General features: G+C 42.4%; 1 protein-coding gene across 10 annotated transcripts in view; it reads left to right on the top strand.

Annotated features, from left to right (window-relative positions):
• Nucleotides 1–18,985, top strand: part of ZMIZ1 (zinc finger MIZ-type containing 1) — a 365,884-nt gene that overhangs the window by 118,676 nt on the left and 228,223 nt on the right. For 9 of the 10 annotated variants that reach the window (XM_072869891.1, XM_072869885.1, XM_072869886.1 and 6 more), the window contains one exon: nt 10,449–10,531. The exons of the other annotated variant lie outside the window; for it this stretch is intronic. The gene's annotated coding sequence lies outside the window, so the exon portion shown is untranslated. The remainder of the gene's footprint in view (nt 1–10,448; nt 10,532–18,985) is intronic. 10 annotated transcript variants of the gene reach the window in all.

Below are 18,985 nucleotides of genomic sequence, written 5' to 3'. Positions count from 1 at the left end.
GCAAATTGATTCTGTATGTAATTAATGAAACATTTCATTCCTATGTAAATATTAAATGCTTGGGTATTTTTTTCCCTTTTTTCCTTTCCTCTTACTGAGCTGCCCTTCCTGACCTCCATTATTTGTTTGTTTGTTTTATAGGATGGTGGGTGGGCTGGCATGGGGGCATATTCTCTTGGGAGGAGGAATTAATAGCCGAGTCCTGTGACTCATTCACTGAGCAAACAGCTGTTCTCCCTCTAATTCACCCCTCCTCAGATGTCCATCCCACCCCCAGAGAGGAGCTGCCAGAAGGCAATATTTGCCTCTGCCTCAGTCGTTGAAACTCTGTCCACTTTCTTTAACGAAAATGCACTTTCCTTGACCGACCCACCCTGCGCGCACGTCAAGCAGAGTGCGGACACGAGCCCCCCGGCCAGCTCTGCTGCGGGGAGCCTCCTCTCTGTCGGAGGGACGTGGCGGACGGTCAGTGTCAGCCGCAGCTCAAAGTGTCTGAGCGAGATTTTCCACGGCTCACCTCTTACAGAGTAGTGGCTTTTCCACAGCGGTGCCTGTTTGGAGCGGGGGCTGTGGATGCAAGTGGCTTTAACGTGGGTTAAAAGCTTTTGGCGTGTTGGAGAGAGAGGGCTTTCGAGGGTAGGAGAGAAGCGAGTGGATGTTTATGCAGATGTAAGGAATGAAGTCATTGAGGCAGGACCGGGGTTTTGTTTAGGGTCTCTCCCCCCCTCTTTCAGTGTCACAGAAAATTAATCCGAGTTTTACAAATGCTATCAGTGGAAGAATTTGAGAACAGCCTGCAGTAAAATTTAGAAGATCCTGAGGCAAACTTCAGCTTGTTTTGAAATGACTGTCTTTCCAGCTCAGATGTCCACACAGAACACAAATTGTGCAACGTTGCCTGCTTTTGGCTGCCTCTCTGAGCTGCTGATGGCCTCGAGTTTCAGCGTGGGCAGCCTGGCAGGGCTTGGCATGAGGGGAGGCCCTGGACTCTGCCCTGCAGCCCTCCAGGGGACCAGAAAACCAGGTTCCAGGGCTACCACTTTGGCAGTACTTGCGTAACGGCTTGTGATAGACAGCAAGGAGTGCTCGTCTGCTGCGACCAAATGACTTATAGGGAAGATGGAGGGGGAAGACTGCTTCTAGCTATTAAATCCCAAGATATGACACTTCCTCTGAGGCATCTATGCAATTATTCCTTTCGGTGCTTTTAATTCTATGACATTAATTTGCATAAAAGGCTTGAATCTGTAAAATCGTTTGCCTGCATCTTACTTGGGTCGCGGTGTTGCAGCTTTCCTGCCATTCGCTTCCTTGGCATGACAGCACCGCTCACACAGGCAAAGCAGGCGATAGTCCCTGTGCTACACCATGCGCAGATGTAGGTTTGCATGTATGTGCACGTACACGGCTTTTAATTTTACAGAAGAAGGTGGTTAGAGTATGGTAGTATTCAGTGAGCGGATATGAAGGCGGTCAAGAAAAAGGACTTGGCAGCGGATAGATTTGAACTCGCATGAAATGCCTAGCTTCACGTTGAGAGATACATGTTCATCCATAGGTTTTAGCGCACCTGCTAGGGACAGCGGCTAAAACCAATGAAATTAGTGTTTGTGTTTTTAATTAATGAGTTGTCTGGCAGCAATATAGGATGTCAAAATTAATTATTTTTTTTTTCCACACACATGTGGGCTTCAGCACATCACTTGAACTGCTTTCTGTTGAAATACCTGTTTACTGGTGAGTTCCGTTCTGATTTAACTAAAAGGGGGAAATACTCTTCTCGTCTCCACTCCCATGAGTGGAAGATAATGGCAGGAATGGAAATTTGTATATTGATCAAGTTTAAAAGGTTATTAGGCAGGGATGGTAAAAAAAAAAAAAATCTGCCCCTGATCTCACATTGCTGACCTTTAAACTTTATTTCAGATAGGAGAATGTGGGAGAAGGACATGGGTTATATATTCTTTGTTTAGATAGTTTAGTAAGAGCTCTTAGTTACTATTATTTGGTTTTGAAAATTAATACACCTAATTTTTAACTTCCTTTCTTTTAAGAAGTTAAACTGGAGGGGTTTTTGCTTTCTCTTGCTAAGGTCAGGAGCCCTCTTTTGTCATTGTTATTTGAGGCAAGTGGACAAAGGAACATTTTTGGGATTTCAGCTAAGCTCTACAAAAAGGTTTTAGTAAATGGGGAATCCAGCTCAAAACTACAGGACAGAAGTCGGGGGTACTTTCTACATGAAAAAACTGCTTAAAAAGTACATTTTAGCTAAGAAGAAATGAAGAGTTTTTCCTTATAAAACCTGGGCACAAAGCTCTGAAAGTGTTAAAGGCTTTGTGGCTTTTCATTTATTTGTTTTTAAAGTTTTCTTTAAAAAAAAAAAATCTTTTCTCAGTTTTGTTCTCCCTTTGTGCATATGTGTATTGCTGTGTATGCAACCCTGTTTCTTTCACACTGTATTAGGGAAGAACGTTTTCTGAGCAAGATTAAACAAAACTTTTTGTTTATAAACAAAAGATGTTTGGTGTAATGAAACAAAGTGGAAAAGATGCACCACCACCATCACAAGTGTAGTCTTTTAAGTTTCTTTCACCCCAGTATTTTTCCCTTAATGTAGGTTTTGGGTGGTTCCCCCCCCCCCAGTAAAATAATGCACGTTTTACATGCGGCTCTAAGCTGTTTGCTCTGCTACTGTCCTTAAGTAGTAATGCCATAAAGATTTTTAAAAAATATGCTACTGCCAAATATAAGACATTTGTTAGTCTCAGAGATGATGGCTTAATTTTTAGTATTCCTTGGTGTTTTATATCTTGACCTACAATTAAAATGACTTTAGTGAAGTTTCAACTTATATCCAGATTGCTGAGTGTGGTTGAGTGTCTCCAGGGAGAGCCTTGAACTGCTCGCTAAATCAATTTGTTCTTTTCTCAAAATAGATTAAATATGTTTTACCACTTTAAATTAAAAAATAAATAACCCCATATGACACAACTGCTACATGTAAAATTAAAAATGCACTCTGCACGTTTTGAAGGGTAGTAATTTTGATGCCAATGCTGTGCTGATAGTATTCCACCAGAGAGAGAAATGAATGGTTAAAAACAAGCATGTCTAATCCTGTCTTGCTGTTCTGCTAGTCTTGTTTGAGAATTAAGTTGATGGCACACTGTTTGGTGGGTGCTAACTGCTAGATGTGGCAATAATCTTCTTTAGCAGAGCCTGAGACACTCTGCTTCCGCTGCACTGCCTCCCTGGAGTTAGATTTTTTTTTTTTTTTTTTAATTCATATTGTTCATGCATACTGCTTTATTTTCAGGTCAAGCCTTCTCCTACCTATTCCTTGAGCAATATTAGCTGCAGAACTTGGTTGTGACTCACCTGCACCCTTAGTTGATGCTTCAACTAAGTATAACTTTAGTAGACTACTCCTGCCTGCAGTTTATTTTGTATCCAACACATAGCAGAAGCAGAGGGAAATCAGTAGCTTCTGGTGCTCTGCAAATCTGCGGAGGATATGCAGGCAGCTGTACATAGGGAGAGTCAGATGCACTGGCTGTGCCAGAAGCAGCCTTTGTTCCTTCAAACCACTTCCATGCCTGTGCTTGAGTGGGTTATTGTTTAAGGCTCTGTAAGTACAATAGGATATAAGGAAAAGGGAAGGGGAAAATTCTTCTAAAATAGAACAAAACAACTAAAAAAGTTGCTACGGAAATAGATGGCAAATGGTCTCTAATAATGGGATTTTACAAGAGATGTCCAGTCTCCAGAACAATGGTTCAGTTTAAGCCAAGGTTAATAGTGCTTGTTATCCTATGCCTGTGAGTTGGCAACTCAGTCCTCTGCTATAAACGGATGCAGTCTCATATGCTACTGTCTGCTGCGGACTAGGTAGGAGCCGTTAGTGTGATGGTCACTTGCAAAATGATGACGAATTGCAAACTTCAGTTGTTTTGGACTCATCTGCCCCGGGCTGATTTTTGCTGTTGCTGGCTGCAGCACTGCTGGGCCGGAGCGTGCACTGGAGGAGGAGCAGCCTGGCTGGGGGGGCGCGGAGCTCTGCTGTGCCGACTCCCTTGCGCAGAGTAGGCACACCAAATCGGTTTTTATTTCAGCTCAGGCCAAAGCCACCTGCATCGGGTTATCGTTTCACAGGAAAGCTGTGGTGTGTGTCTTCACAAAGATGCACTGAAGTGCCTGTCCTCCCAGTCCTATTTCCCTGTTCCTGCTTACACCCCTTCCTCCCTCCTGGTGCTGGATCTCCTGATCCAGCCTACTGACACGTGTAGCCCCTTAAATCTGGGGGGTGAGGCTGGGAGGGAGGCGGGGTGCAGCGCTGCCCCGCGAACTTGAGGGTTTCCAGGGTTGTGGCAGGAGAGCAAACATAGACAGCAATGATGTTGGCCTGGTGCCTTCAGGTGCACAGGGCCCATCTTAAGTTCACATGCGGCATGGAAAAGAGAGCCAGATTGGAAAAGTGGTTCTTCCAGTAATGGAAGTTTTGTGGAACAAGTTGGGAGAAGCAAAGGATTTTGTTGTTGTTGTAAACTGAAGATCATGATATTGCTTACTGCTGCTGTTAGGTCTTATATATGGAGGGTATGACAGAAGCCTAGCGTTCCCTTCCATCTCAAAGTGAGGAAATTACAACTTCATGGCTGCCTACGTCTGAGAAAAAGCATACTCCAGTCATGTTTTATTTTTTTGAAATAATGTGAAATACAATTTTGAGATTAATTTAATTTCTATTTATGCAGAGAAGAAAATTAAAGGTAATTTTTTGTTAAAAATCGAGAAAACTAATTGAGGAAATGGTGACTGAAGAAACAAAACTTTTGCTTTTATGCCAGTGAAAAATAGGGGAAAAAAACTAAGCAAAAATTAAAATACTTATTACTGCAATTCTTTCTTATTTTGCTTTACCCTGGTAGCATTCTGCCTAACAGGGTGAGCCTCAAAAATCTCCCAGGAGGACTGGTTGCAGTGACAACGTGATACAGCAACCGCAGGTTTGATGGTGTGTCTAAGCAGCTGCGACATTCAGCACAGCAAGCTTCGCCATCGCAGCCCCCTGTGATCTGCCCTGTGAGAACCTGCTCCTGTTTTGGGAACAAACTGTATCGGGAAGAAATGCTGTAGTGCAGGAGTGCTGGCCAAGGGTTTGCCTGGGACTTTGGGGGGGCACGGGGAGCCCCAGTGGGACGCAGGCGGGGGCTTGCCGGGGCAGGCAGGCAGAGCACTTCTGGGCAGGGAGGAGGATGGATTCAGTGGTGCCAGGCGAGGAACATGAGGGATTTCAGTGCAGCATGGCCGCTTTCTGTGGCTTTCTGCTGCTTGTGTTTGGAAGGAGTGTTCATCCTTTCTGTTCCAGCAGATGAATGTTGGTGTTTTACAGCCATGTGGCTGTTGCATTTTGGTGTGATGTGTTTGTGTGCTTTTTGGTTCTTGTTTTAATAAGGATTATTGAGGACCAAGTCTAGGTATAGGCAAAGTTGAAAGTTGTCAGTTTGAAGATGCAGTCCCTCTGCCCCCTTTCCTTCTGCTTTTGTCCCCCCAGATCTTTTCTTCCCAAATTTACTCTCCTTCTTTACCCTGTCTCTGCCCAGGAAAGGAGCACGCCAACCTGCTTTGAGCTTAATCAATCTTTCTCTCTTTCTCTCTCTTTTCCCCCTCCAAACCCCCCACCTATTTTGCACTGCTTGCTTTAGCAACATTTTATGCTTCTCCTTCATATAAAACTAGCAGACTACCCCTTTTTCAGCAGAGGACAGCATCCGATGCTCATCAGGCATACACTCAGTGTTGATTTTGAGTTGCTTTAGAATTTCAGAAAAGCCCAAGTTTCTAAAAACTCCCGAGTTGATAGAGGGCTATAATACCTAACAAGGACTGGATATAATATTTAAACACTCTGTAGAAGTTTGCAAATTTTCCTGTATAGCAGAAGTACTCTTGTTGACCAGTAAGCTTATTTAGGAAGTGCAGCACTTCGCGTTCTTCACTTATGACCCAGTTACAGCCCTGGATAAATGAGAAGTCAGGATTGCCGACACCCTGTGGCTTTACAGGAATTTTGAGTTTGAACACATTCTGCAGTTCAAGGAGAATAATGCTGGAACTTGGATATAAATTGTGAAAGTAGAAAAATACCCTGAAGTGCAGCTGCCTTATGTATTTCCATAAGAAGATTGTACAACATATGTAACTGTCTATCTTTGCAGTATTTCTGTTTTCCAAGAATTTCTGTGTGTGTTTTTGTATTTGCTATCTCTTCATTTTTGTTTGGGTATGTAGAGGCCAAGTGGTATCTTGTGTATGGAAACTGAAGGTTTTGCTCTTGGTTATCCTTAGAATTTTATTTATTTACAGTTATTTTAGTCCAGCTTAGGCTGAGTGCTGAGGTATAGACAGTGAGATACCCTGGAGTCCCTCTTGCTTCCCTCGGAGGATAAGGCTGAGGGAGAGACATGGGGCTCCAGGAGGATCTATAATAGTTCAGTCCCTAAAAGCTGGTGGCCTCCACGTGGGACCAGGGTGTGATGAGAAAGCAGGGAAAGTTGTTTGTGCTTGACCCAAGTCCATTGAGATGATATGGCTGAGACTTAAGAGGCCTAAAGGTGAACTCCGTGTTGCTTCACTGTTGGATTTCTTCCAGTTCTCCCCTTTAGTGTTTCTTATATGCTTTAATTTTAAGGCTTGCTGTGATGCACAGTTTGCTCTGGGTGTTTCCCTTGTGTATATTGACCTTTTCCATTGATTCATCTTGGCAAAATCACTAAGAACCAGAGCGCCACGTTAAAAGAAAAACGTTGAAACTGTGTGGTATATTGGGCCTAAATTGCTGGGTTTGGTGGCAGGGGCTGCAGGCGAGGGGGGCATCCCCTGGGCTGCCCTTGGGGCTGCCCTCGAGGGACCACAGCTGCCCCAGACTGGAGTGAGGGCACCCCTGAGGGACTGCAGCCACCCCAGGCCAGAGCGAGGGCGTCCTTGGGGGACTGGGACCAGTGGAGGAGGAGTTCAGGCTGCGACAAGGGAAATCGAGTGAAGCAGCAAGGAGCAGTGGAAGGACAAATGAGACGTGAGGAGGGGCAGACAGAAACTATTGCGCGCACAGCCTCCTGTGCTGCCTGTCGCCTTGCCAAGGGCGTTGGGATGGACCGAGTGTAAGGCATGGCAGAAACAAGGGAAGTTAGACTAGGAAAGCGGAGGGAGAAAAGGTGTTTGACTGAAGTTGAGCCTTGGGAAGGGGGAGGAAAAGAAGTTTCCCCTCAGTGTTTGCCGAACTGCTTAGTCTCCTTTTTTTCTTCAACTTCTGAAACAGTAATTAAGAGTGCGTTAATTGGCAATAAATAGAGTAAAATTAAGGAAAATTCCCTGAGTTGAGATTGGTTTGCCCACAATGCACAGACAACAAATTTTGGGGATTTTTGTACTTCTTTTCCAGTTTTTCAGTCTTTGGGGTTCACCTTAATCGCCTTTACAGCTTTGCTTTTGGACTTCGGAAGCCTAGAGATACATCCATTAAAACAAACAAACAAAAATCTGAAAGCTGAAATTTTTTATGTGATGATGAGACTTTGGAGAGCTGGCTTTAGGAAAAATTCCTAGTGTTGCAGGAGACACGATAAAATCACGAGTTGGCAGCCCTGCTGTGTTGCCTCTCCTTCCTCATCTCAACTTCCGCAGCCTTCCCTGCTTGTGTTGGTCGTCTCCTTCACCGCACTGATTTTTATGGTGTAATCTACTTGGAGCAAGGGTTTTGTCTATTATGCGTTTGTAATGCGCCACACATGCATTACTATAGAAATAATCTAATACAAAGTGCCTGGGATTTCAAGCATCGAGCGGTTCGTAGCCAAAAAAGCATCTGGCCAACAAAACCTGCGTTTTTGTGCTCCCTCTGCTGGATCTGGAAGACCAGGGAATACTCTGGCCGGAGCACCGCCAGTTCCCCTCCTTGCTCTTCCCCGATTCACGCCCGGCAGCTCCCTTATCGGGCACCGGTGGGTATTTGCGGGAAGGACTTGGTGCTTTCCAGTGTCCGCTCGTGCAGCTGCACCGCAGGACACGCATGTCAAAGGGGTGGAGGTCGTGCGGCACCGCGTCGTGCCACAGCGAGGCCGTGGTTTCACACCTGGAGAGGGTGGCTGATGCCAGGTTTAAGGTGTTTCCAGTTGTCTCCTCTTCCCCACCCATCTATTCTCCTTTTCAGGTGTAGCCCGCTACCCCCAAACTATTTCAGTGAGACTGTTTTGGGGATCTTCCTAGAAATAGGATGAGAGAATGGATCAGGCTTTAATAAAAAGCTAATTTTATTTTTAGAAACTGATTCCAGTTCAGAGCAAAACCCTGTGAAGTGTGCTGGCAGAGCTGGGGCTGGCATGGGGGCACAGGAACAGGCTGGGGCAGTGGTGGGAGAGATGGTACAGCCCCTGAGCAGGTTGCATGGTGAAACCAGGGAGCAGATGCTGGTGGGGACAGCGCCAGTGTCCTTAGAAAAAGCTTGGAGCTGATTTGCGAAAGGGGTGTGTGGTCTGTAATGTGAATTCACAGAAATGTTAATGGGATAGCTTTTTTAAGAGGTGCTTTATAAAACTAAGTAGGAATTGTGGTGCCAGTTTTACAGACGAGCAGAACTGAAGCACGGAGGAGGGTAGTGAAGCATCGGCTTCGTGTGTTGCAGCAGTGCAGTTTAAGCTGGTTTAAGCAGCCTCTGTTCCTACCCTCTGCCATCACTGCTGATCACTCCTGCCCTGTGCCTGCTCCCTGTATTGTGTTGGCACAGCTGTTTATGAGACAACATGCTGAAGGAAATTAGTTCCCCCGATCCAGCTAACCATGGAGCTGCACAAATGCAGAGTTGGAAGCAAGCATCCAGGAGAGAGAAGTGAGAGGTAAAGTTTAAGCTGCCAAGTAAATGCTACAGCCTGATTTCCCAAAGTCCCATCCCGTTGCACCTGGAATGGTACCCAGCTCCTGGGGCAGACAGAACAAAAGTTTATCCTTTGGAAGAACAAACTTAGAAGTTGGGTAAATAACTAATTCCAACTTAATTAAAGACCCAGTCTGCATTAGCTGAGAAAGTCATGTTAACACATACTAAATCTGAATCAATTAACATGTTTTTCCTGGCTTGTATAAGCAGAACAAAAGCACTGGGGAAAACTTCTGGATGAGAATAAATATGTTCTGGGGGAAAACATTCACAGTTCAATGAGGTCTTAAAAGCCAATCATTCACCCAGGGTGCCTGTCAATATGTAACTTCTCTAAAATTGCCATTTGTGAGACAAGAAAACCAGCAGAGTTCCTGTCTGAAGCAGACGGTCACTTGGTGGCACTGTACGTGTTGGGGTGGGATGACTGTTTCTAACATATGGTTTTCAGACATGTTTTGATTCTTTGTGAATTATCAGTGAACAGAATAAATATGACTGCAGAGCAAATATTGAATGCAACTAACAAGCTATTTGTAATAACTTGAGGGTTTTCTTCTGCATTTTTTTAAGTCACCTGTGACTTTGCATCATATGAGTTGTTACAGAAGTGTCTGCTCCCACAGCTGGTCCTGGGGAGGAACCTGGACTGGCTGTGAATTCTGTGCCTTATTTTTTTCTGTAATACTTACTTTTTCACGTTTGATGGAAAATTCTTTTGCGTGGAAGTTATTTGGAAGTTAGTCAAAAGAGAAGCAAAATGTAGTCATCATGTTCCTTTCTTCAATATTTGCTGAGTTTTGGAGCCTAGTAGTAGAAGGCTGTAAGGACACCTTGTCTGCCTGCTGAAACAGCATGTAACAAAATACATACTGCCCATAAACATTCCCCTGTCTCCCTTTGCAGTCTTTCTTTATAATTAAAAAGCATCTCCTAGAAGTCGCAGTGCTGTGCCAGCGTAATCCATAAACTTGCTTTGTTTTGCTACAGACAGGATGGTGGTTTTGAGGTATTTTGGCGTATTTGCTTAAGCAGAGTTCGGGGGTTGGTTTATTTTTTTAATGGCACTTAGCTCACAACAGTCAGCGAGTACCCTTTATACAGAGAATAAAAGAGACTTCAGCATGACCTTTAACTGGAAAAAAATATTACCATTTGGGTCAGGAAATTTGGATATATACCTCTACAGAATTCTTATTATCTTTTCCTCATCTCATTGTTACAGGCAAGGAAACCTGTAAGACTTAAACCACTGGAGTGAGTCTCAAAAGCTTGGGGGTGGCAGAGCTGGGCTGGAACCCTGACCCAGCCTCAGATCTGGTCCTCCAGGCTTGGTCCTCCAGGCTTGGTCCTCCAGGCTTGGTCCTCCAGGCTTGGTCCTCCAGGCTTGGTCCTCCAGGCTTGGTCCTGGGACTCCTAAATGCTCTTCATTTCAGGTCTGTTCAGTGAGCTTCTTCAAATGCTGCCGTGTTGTGCAGGAGAGTGGAAGGGTGATGTGTCTGTGTTTTTATTGCAGGAAAATGGATCTTGTTATGTGAGGGCGTTGAGGAAACAGTCCCCAGCTACTGAGAGGAAGAAAGGCCGGTGGGAAATATTCAGGTAAATCTTTTATGGACCATCAGGCAGTAAAAACACTTGTGGGCCTTCAGTCTTTTTCCAGATGCTGCATCATGTTTTATGCTTTAACAGCTGATCTGGTCACTATCAAAGTTTATTTGTTGTTTTAAGAAGCAGTCCTGTTTGGTCAATTGATTGCAACAACAAAATACTGCAAGCAAAGCCCTCAGCATAAACATTCCTTGGGCTATCCCTGGTACAATATTGATCCTGATAGAGAATACAAACAAATTACTCTTTGCATGAGCCATTCGAGCTGTAAAACAGAGCAATAATATGTTCTACTTGCTGCCAATAAATGTGCATTTATAATAAACAAAGAAGAAATCCCTGAGTAGAAATGAACAGTAGTTTCAATAATGTGTTCAATAGCTCGTGTCTAGCTGTTGTACAGAAATAAAAAAACACAGAGTGGGCACTCCAGGGTTTCTGTTGCCTCCCCCCCTTAAGAAAAATAATTTTTGCAAACTTGCTCTGTTGCTGCTTTTGCTTTGTTTTGATGGTTTTTAGATATTTTAAGTATTTTATAAAGCAATGGGTAGTCTCATCTTTGCCTTATTTCTAGTGTAGTTTAGAGCTTCTCAAGAATTTGGTCTACACCTTAATTTTCTTGTGGACCAGCTGCCTTTCCTTCCACTGTTATGTGGGTCATCTCCACTTTCACTCCTTGTCATATCCCCATGACATTTCCTTATACTGGGAAATAGCATTAATGACACTTTCATGTATTCATAGTTATTCTGAATGCAGCTGAAATTAGGAGGGGAGGAGTCAGTACTCTTGTGCCCATCACCACCGAGGGTCCATGGATGATAACTGAGCCCATTTCCAAAAGGAAAAAAGTTAATGATCATCAGAACATAGAGTATTTTTTTTTTTTAATCTGCTCTACCATGCTCATATAATCCTCTTCCCCCTCATCCATATTTTCAGTGCTGCACTTTGATGAGCTACAGACAGTTGACCTGAAGGCATTTCTTGATGAACATTTCTGTCTGCTCTCAGACTTGAAAAACTCAACCTTTTCAAGAGCTGTATGGGAGAAAAAATGTGTAAGACTAATATTTATAGGCTGAAAGAGAGGGAAGACGAAAGACTAAAGTGTAAAACTTGCTTCCAGCAGAAATGCCATCCCTCTTTTACCTCTGATAATTAGAAGTATTTCTGACATGGCTACAGAAGCAAGTTAGTGGTGTGTGCCTGCCATTTGCTGTGCTTTTGTACTGCAGGACTGTTTTCCTTTTTGTATGGTAATGCTTTCTTCTATTTTGTTTTAAGGCAAAACACAAATTTCAACTGATACTCAACTATTACATTATGATTCATCCATACTTCTACGTTTTAAATGATTACTTCAAGTAGTTACACATGATTGTTTGTAAAAATGGAAGGTTGTTATTCAAGTTCACACTTTGAGTACTTTTTCATAATGTTTAGCAAAGCTCATGTGCATAAATCCTTTCATTAATAGTACTAACTGAAATCATACTGGAAGACTAGAAGGAGGAGAGGTTTTAACTGTGCCGTAATTTTTGCCGGGAAAAGATCTTGGCTGTATTAAGAAATACAATAGTACTGATTGTAACTTTAATAGGCGATTTAGAGGACACTGCAAATAGTTTTTACTGGTGTCTTAAAGAGTATACTGTATTTTATGCCCTCTGAATATAAGTCTAAGACTTTGGTCTTTTATTATAAAAAATAATGTGTGCAGGCATAGAAACACAGCAAGTAATTAAAAAAAGAAAACAAACCCCACACCAAAAAACACCCTGTTTTAAAACTGTTCCTGAAAATTTCCTGGAGATTTCCCTAGACTTGGATCCTGATTTTAAAAAGTAAAATAAAAATCACTTTTCTGTTCCGTGAAGGAACTTGGGAAAGAAGTTCCTTGTTGTGCCTTCGGGCCACGTGGCCTCACTGCTGTAGAGCTGGAATGTTTGCCGTGGTATTTCCGGAGGCTTCATAAACACACAGAAAGAACAGGGGGGTTAGGAGGATTTTTTTTTTTTAATTATTATATTCTCCCCCCCCCCCCCCCCCCCCTTTCTTTTTTGGCAGCCTAAATTCATTACACTTTAGGTGTGGGGTTTTTAGGAATTCGGAAGAGTTTTTATCTGATCAGTCCAATGAATTTTAAGAATTCATCTCTTTTTTTTTTTAAATAAAAAAGTTAAAAGATATTTGGCACTTTTTAAATTGCTGAATTTGTCTAGAATTATTTCTTACTTAATGTAATACCTGGCAACCTACATACTAAGCCTAACTCCGCTATTTAGATGGTCTTAATGGTTTACTTTTGGCATGTGTCACTGTGAGTGGCATTCAGTAATCTGACTTGATAGCTGTCATCTTGCAAGCTAGAGTAATGCAAACAAAAGATGAGCACTCAAACAAGGTTACAGTGAAGAGCCATTTCCTAAGTCCTGCTGTGGCGGCGTAGAATCCCCAAGTCAAATCAGAAAAGCACGGAATTAGTTCTGGCTCCTGGGATATGCAGGTTAAGATTATGCAAACCTCTTCTTTCTAACTGTAGCAATAGCACATGCTCCTTTCAAGACTTTGCAAACACCAGCTCAAACTGGGATTGTAAGGACCTCTGTGTTAGTCTGCAATGTCATGGATATGTTATGTCTTAGCGGCAAGGTGGGCTGAAGGAGACCCTGCAGTCCCTCTTACACCCCTGGGCTGGTGGAGATGCATCTTCTTCCCCTTCCAGCTGAGCTGAGCTGCCTGTTGAACAAGGGCAGAGAGCTGATCGGTTTTAAAAATAACCCGGCAAAAATGGGGAGGGAGGGGGAGGATGAATGGGCTATTTTTAGCTTAACCAATTCCATTTGCTACACAGTACTGTAAAGCTGTCCTAACGCTACCAGGAGGGGTGGGGAGAGGGTAGTGCAAGGGGAGCTGGTAACAAGCGGCCAGAGGTAGGAACTGCTTGTTCTGGCTTTGCCACTGCGAAAAATCGCCCCAGCAATGTGCCTGTGTATTCCATGAGGCTGTGCAAGGCATGGTCAGTGGAAGGTTTATAACCTTTATATCAAGATGGGCTTGTGGCTGAGTCAGATTATTAATTACATCAGAAGTTACGAAAAGGCAGCAGAGTTTGTCTTAGAGCTTTCCTTTAAAGTACAGAACAGTAGACCTCCCCCCCCCCCCCCCCCCCCCAAATTCAGGCCCTGAATTGGCATACCCACGAGGAGCCTCGGTAGATCTGGAATTGAGCAAGGGCTTGGGTTCTGCACATTGGCAGGGCTTCCTCGCTCCTTCTTCCTCCTCCCTACCAAACTTTGTGAAGTCCATCTTTAAGTGTGACCAATTATTTAATGATACTCTCCTGGTGTGGAAGTGTAGCATCATTTACTTTAATAAAGTAAGATTTATGTTTTGTTTCAATAAAATATGTAATGTCTGATTGCCACAGGTGCCATATTGTCTGACTCCTGTGGGTACCCCCGCACACCTGTGTGGACACAGCAACACAAATGTTGGACAACAGAAAAAGGGAAAGAAGGAAGGGGAGCAAAATCATGAATTGAATAGCTGGGAAGGTCTTAGGGTAGGAAGAATAAGGCAAAGACACAGCAGAAAAAAAGGCTGGAGGTTTGAGGAAGGGAAATTGTCCCTCCCAAAACCAGCTTTATTGACAGAAACAGATGTAAGAAAATATGGGCATCTTCCCATCTAAAAGAAGATGGGAAGAACTGGTTGAGGTGGTTGTAGTGATAATTTTGGAAGTGCTGCCATGCTTTAGGGGTAGCCAGATGGGGTACAGCAATTGCTGTCTAGGCCACTGATGTTTGAGTCACTTCTGTTCGCGTTTCTGCAATTTCAAATCTGTAAAGCTGAGTTGGGGCATGCTTTGAATCTGAAGGTAGCCAGCTGAACTGGTAATGTTCTCATTGTTTTCTGGGTTCTCTGCCCCTTGTCATGTCAGTATTGGAGTGGGGACTGGGGAACAGAGAGTCCTTTTTCCCCCTTGCTTACCTCAGTGGTTATTGGTAGAAAACTCTTGGATTCTGTGACATAAAATGCGTACTATGATGGTTGGTCTAGTCTAGAATGGTGGTACCTACTGGTCTGTAGCTAGAGCAGTTGACTGAGAGGGAATGGTACAGAGCTAAGAAGTAGTCCTGAAGCTATTGGACTGCTGTATGTGGGGAAAAACATACTGTTTCAACGGTCAGCTTAAATATAATGCTCTAGTGTTTATCTTTTGTAAAAAGTAAGCCATGATTCATAGGCAAACTGTGTTTTAAGTTGAGCATTATCTGCTTGTGGTGGTGTGGTTTTTTTTTTTTCCCCCTCCAAGTGAACATGTAGAAATGTGGAGAAATACCCAAGAAACTTCCTTTTTTTGGAGATGTTCCAGTGTTTTATCTTGTTCCTTAGTATATCTCACTGGTTTGTAGCTTCTGTGCCTTTATGAGAATGTGCAAAGACTTTTTACAGTTAATTTTGCAGTGACAATATGTGTATCAGAATAATACTTTTCATTTGGCTTTGCCCCTTGCCATCCAAAACTTCCCAAGCCTTTATAAGGAAACTTCGTTTAGGCAGGCCAATGGGAATCATGGTTGAAACTTGTTCTCAAAAACTCCGTGTTCTTAATTGCCTTTGACAGTGGTTGGGAAAGATGTCACTTCAGCATAGGGAAAAGCAAACAAAATAAATTATATTTTTAATGAAGGATTCTCTATCTGTATGAATTGATACTGGCAGGACAGTATGGGTTAAAAATAGAAGAACCTTCTGCAGACACATTGCAGTTTATCCTGGTTTTATTTTGTCTAAACAGAAAGCAATGTACACATACCGAGTGTAGACAGGCTTTTTAGTCTGAGGTACTTCCTTTGGCAGATGGCTTCTAATTTTTTTTTTCTATTTTATTTATTTTTTTAAAAGTAAGTATTGCTTTGAAGGGAGACCAAATAGAATAAGTATTCTGTTTATCATGTGACTGCATAGGAGATTGCTGTATCCTGTACTAAACCTATTTTATGGTGATATGGACAAGATTCTTACAGCGTTATAAAGGATGCTAGCTTGCATTCCTCTCTGCAAAGGAGTATCTCCAAAAGAAATAATATGCTGATTGAATATTTGTTTTTGTTCAATACAAAAATATTTGTAGCTCACTGGTAAATATTTTACTTCTCTACCCTACCTTTTCCCCTTAATCTTGTTTATCTCCTCAGTGTTTTCTTGCAACTATTAGAAATGTGTTCTTCTAGGGTATTGTAGATCAGCTGCTTTACAAGGCAAGAATTTGTATCTTTTCACTGAAGGCATATGTAAGAAAAGGGACTGAATGGTTAATTTGACTTGTATAGCTTACGCATATGTATATTGTACACATTAGACATATTTTAGATCTATTAGGTATGTGTGTGGAAGTTGAGATCTTGTTTCAGAACAGTCTGTTAACGGTTGACGATTATATATTATATATATTTTTTTAAATGACTGACAAATTTTAAATAAGGCTAAATTAACCTGCAATAATAATCCTGTTGTGGATTTTAAAATATGTTTCATATTGAACAGTATTTAACTAAATTCCTCTATTTAATTTTATTGAAGTTAGAAAATTCAAGGTACAACTGTTTTTTCGCACATTTTATTAGGCCTTGATATTTCTGATAGCATAGCTTTCTTTTTCAGGCCTTCAGGTGGGAAAAGAGAAAGAGAAATTTATTTCCTTCTCAAGACAAAAGAACAATGCAAGTGTAATCTCAGCTCTCAGTTTTTCTTTTGTCTATGGCTAAGTCCATCTCTTAACCTGGTATGATTAATCCAGTTTGTTCATGTTTTTAGAAGTTTATGAAAGGACAGGGAAAAGGGAGGAAAAAAATTCCTTTGAAGCACTTATCAGTGATTCAAATGCTGCTTTGAATCATAAAGATATATGTATGACTGAGATATGTGTTATCAGAGTGCGGGAAATACTGCATGAAATGCCAGCAGGTGTATAGCCCAAACTTATGATCAGGGCCAAGTATTTAAACTAGTTGTACTCTGCTGAGAATGTATAGTCTGCACCACAGATCAAACTAAGGCTTTTCAAAGAAAAGATTTTGAGCTAACAAATCATGGAAAACCTCCATATACACAATGTAATCTAAAATCTCACAAGTGAAAATAAGCCTAATTGAGCTGCAGAATGTGAATATGCAGAGGAGCATATTGTCTGCCACATGGCATGGGGTCCCTTCTCTCACTTGCATATACCTGGCCCATACAGCGGAAAGCTCGAACAACTGAAAACTAAAAATACTGCTTTACAAATAGAGCGGGAGGAAGAAGAAAACAGGCATGAACGCTACCTTTCAAAGATACTAAGTGTTTGCCGCAGCAGCAGTCTGGTGGCAGAGAACTCGACAAAATAATGACATGTTGAATAAGATGATGTTTCCTTTTGTTGTCTTTGAATGGGGCACTTCTTTAAGTTAATGGAATTTCCTCATGCTTATGTGCTCTCTTCCTGGGTGGGCAGAAGCTCACTAACTTGTGTAGGCCGGTTTCTGTTTAATATAGTTTAGCAATGACCGTTTTATTACTATCCTTTTAAACGTAAACATTCCCAGTCTCTTCAGGCACTTCTTACAACATGCTTTTCCCCCCTCCCCTAATGATTTTTCATTGCTGCCCTTTGATTTTTGTCTCATTTTGCTCTGAATCAATAAGTTTCTCTTACAAGCTATTGCCAACCACCACATTATCACTGCTCCTTTAATATAAACTATGGCATCAGAGGAATGCCGCTTTCTCAGGTCCCAGTTTGGTAACAGATTTCCTTCTCTGAGCACATTCCTCTTTTGGACTGTTGAAACGTCCACCAAATGGAGTGGATTCTTCATTGGTTGGTGGGACAGATGCCTGCCCATGCAGAGAGTCCGTTTAACATCTACTATATGGTAATGTGGGTTTTTTTGGTCATTATTGCCCTGGACCTGATGGAAGCTGAGAAGCTAGAGGTGGAGTGCAAACTTTATCGGTTTGTAGAGTCTTGCAGTACTTCACCCTGCCCTTCCCTCACACCTTTGGCATTTCTGGTGCCTAACACCTGCCTGGTGCCTTTTTTTTTCATGCTGCCTCTGAAGTTCTCACCTGGAGACCCCCCGTTCCCTCCATGTGCTCACAGCCCTCAGCTCCTGTTGGTTTGCAGTGAGAACGTTTTGGGAGTTCATGTAGAGGGAAACAAATAGTCCTTGCAGTAGAGAGGTATACCCTGAGCGAACATGTACCTACACCGTATCTCATGGGCAGACACAAGCTTGTTCTGCTCATCTTCAGCTGGCTGCATTCTGTGTAGAGCCAAACCAGAAGCCACATATCCATCGTTAGCATTGTGTTGAGCTCGAGCTAATAAGCTCGGTCTCTTGGCAGGATGTGTTAGATCAGGCTTACTGCTGTGCTAATTGTGCTTACACAGCTTCCAGTTCGGAGCTGGCTCATTTACAGCTGGCTTGGATGGTGGCCAAGAAGGCTCGCCTCTGCCTGCAGTATGCCATGTAGACATACACACATCCAGCACTTGAACGTGTCTGTCAATAGCAGGAAATTATATGCGGAGGGAGGGGAAAATCTTTGGCCTGGCTGCAAGCATAAACAAGGACAATATTAATGAATGAGAAAGTAGGTAACAGTTTTAATAAGGAGAAGGATTGATTATTCCAAATGTAGACTAACTACCACAAGTTGTTTTCGGCCCCTGTGTTTGGCCCCATCTTGTTCCTCATTTACCACAGTTTTTCTTTTATGTTTGTGGTGTGGTGTTTTTTGGGGGGGTTTTTGGTGGGTTGTTTTTTTTGTTTGTTTGTTTTACAGTATTTCTTGGGAACGCTTCCCAGATTTAAGAAACTTCATTGTAGAAGTGAGCAGCCTGGTATTTTACTGGGAAACAGAAACTAATCTAAACACAAGGTTAAAAACGGGCAAAATTTCAGAGGGGAGAAATTTGCCTTTACAATTAGCCCATCCTCTGTTCTTGCCTTGCCTTACTTCATATGTTAGCAAATTAGTTTGTAGATTGGTTATAATACAGTGTGAAGTATCTGCCCATCTTAGTGTTGGAGTGCTATAGTTATCTAAAGGTACAAAATACTCACTAGTAACAGGAATTATATAGGAAGAAGAAACCCAAAGCTGTAAAAAGCTGAAGTTTGTTTATTTAGGTTTGGAAAACTAGAGCTCAGAATGACTTGAAAGCCACATCCTCAGCTGGAATAGTTTGGTTTCATCAGTTACCAACAGTTGTGTTATTTACTTCAGCAAGAATTTGCCCCCTCAAATATTAAGAAATCTTCTGTCTGTGGAGAAGTGTGGTGGTGGACAGGAACATATGGGTGTGTATATATATAGAGAGAGAGAGAACTGGACTAGTCTCCTCTTTTATTGTGAAAAAATAAAATTATTCATCAGCCACATCGCTAT

The sequence above is a fragment of the Ciconia boyciana genome, chromosome 8, assembly GCF_034638445.1.
Source record: "Ciconia boyciana chromosome 8, ASM3463844v1, whole genome shotgun sequence".
Lineage (NCBI taxonomy): Eukaryota > Metazoa > Chordata > Aves > Ciconiiformes > Ciconiidae > Ciconia > Ciconia boyciana.
This window is presented reverse-complemented; position numbering and strand designations above follow the sequence as displayed.